The 1,988-nt window shown below is 35.2% G+C and overlaps 1 pseudogene; it reads left to right on the plus strand.

Annotated features, from left to right (window-relative positions):
• Nucleotides 1-644: 644 nt before the first annotated feature.
• LOC107302066 lies at nt 645-1,098 on the plus strand (annotated as a pseudogene).
• Nucleotides 1,099-1,988: the final 890 nt, after the last annotated feature.

Here is a 1,988-nt window from a genome sequence, read left to right on the forward strand (position 1 = left end):
ATGCTAGAATTTAAAGTCTTATGAATTTTAATTCAGCTTCAAAACCAGCTTGTTGCATGGTAAAAACAAAGCTACTTTTTGAGGAATACAGACTTGGAGTTATTTTAGGTACACAGTGGTAGCATTTGAATCTGATCCAGAGTAGAGATTTATTTCTGTAGCTTCAAAAACAAATAATTTATGTATGCCATTTCAATCAATTTGTTAAAATGCTTACATTTTACAATTGATTGTTATTATCATGCTAATCCTCGGCTAAATAGTCAGTGGTGGTGGTGGTGATGATAATGATGATATATATCTAATATTTTTTCCCAGGATCTCAGGATTTACACCTCCCTTCATTTTATCCTGTATACCAGTGTTTCTCAACCTTGACAATTTTAAGGCATGTGGACTTCAACTCCCAGAATTCCACAGCCAGCATTGCTGGCTGTGGAATTCTGGGAGTTGAAGTCCACATGCCTTAAAATTGTCACGGTTGAGAAACACTGCTGTATACCTTTCAGTCGGTTGGGTTGAGTGACAATGTCTACCCCAAAGTCACCTATTAAATTTACTTAGTTGAGAGTGAGGTAGAAACTGGATATTCCCAGTTGTAATCCAGCACTTTTAACTGTTGCATCACCCTTATTTATTTCTAGGTTAGTGAATGGACCAGACTTTGTGAGATCAGCATTCCTCTGGCAGTTGAAAACTTTCTAAAAATGTCTCCTAATCAGCCTCAGAATATTCCCAAAGAGATACTGCAGTTTGAAAATAAATTGGGGGAACCTGTAAGAGTACACAATGATGACAAAATTAGAAGACAGAAAGTTCAACAGCAAAAGATGCTTGACAAGACAGCAAGCACTGATATTTCCTCAAAAGAAGATAGGACTGTGGAAAATCAGGAACCTGCTTCTGCAGATTTGGAACTGAGGACAGCTTTCTCTAAACTAACTCTGCAGAAGGTGCCACTGGCTACCAACAGGGAACCATCTCACATTAGGAAAATAAAGACATCTGAACTTCCACCTCTGGAGCATATATTTGCTGAAGGGCTTTATTTCACTTTGACCGACATAGTTCTGTTGCCCTGTATCCATCATTTTTTGGTAAGAATGAATAATTTATCTCTGTTGAAAGTAAAAGCTGAGCAATGATAAGTTGTGGGAAGTGCTCAACCTTTGTAGCCTGTTCGTGGATTTGATCATCTTTAGCCTATATAGATAGTCTCTTCCCTCTTTATATACAGATCTGAAAATTAAGACTGATAATTACTAATCTATTAAGGTATAATTTCTGCGTAAATGTGTTTAAAATTGCTGTTGCCCCTACAGGTCAGTTTAATCCAAATTCTAGATCCTTCTTTATCTACAACTGCCTGAGTAAACAGGATTTGTAACTTTTAATATTTTCCAAGTAGGTCATAAATTCTCATTGATAATCCTGCTTGAAACCGACTGTTTTGTCTGATAGGCAGATGAACAATATAAAGATATTTTCCTATAACTAATCCTAATTTATACATGACAGTAAATGTGCATATGTAACTTTCCCATAAGTGCCTTCCCATGATTGCTTATTTTCTAATATAAAAACAAGCTGCAGCACCAGAACTTTTCTGTTAGGGTTTTAGTTGCATGTTTCATACAGTTTAATAAAAGTCAAAATATTAATTCTATTTAGACCATACAGCAGTTCATCCAATCAACTCTTGTACATTAGTGATAATACTAATGTCATTCAGTAACACTCATTTAAGAACAGCATTATTTATTGGATGATTTAGTAAGGCATAAGTATAATTCCAACCAATGTTTTTTGCAAAATTAACATATTCTGTCTGTGTAACTTTAGCTTGGAAAGGCCTAATTGGATCCATAGGAAAATAAAATAGTTATTAAATTAAGAAAAGTTTACCTTGTTTTCCCCCTACCTCTACCCCCTGCAAAAGCAAAACAGTCAATGAAATGTAAATACAGCATAAAGATAAGTGCTGAAAG

Source organism: Protobothrops mucrosquamatus, unplaced genomic scaffold, assembly GCF_001527695.2.
Source record: "Protobothrops mucrosquamatus isolate PMUCROS unplaced genomic scaffold, P.Mucros_1.0 scaffold24936, whole genome shotgun sequence".
Lineage (NCBI taxonomy): Eukaryota > Metazoa > Chordata > Lepidosauria > Squamata > Viperidae > Protobothrops > Protobothrops mucrosquamatus.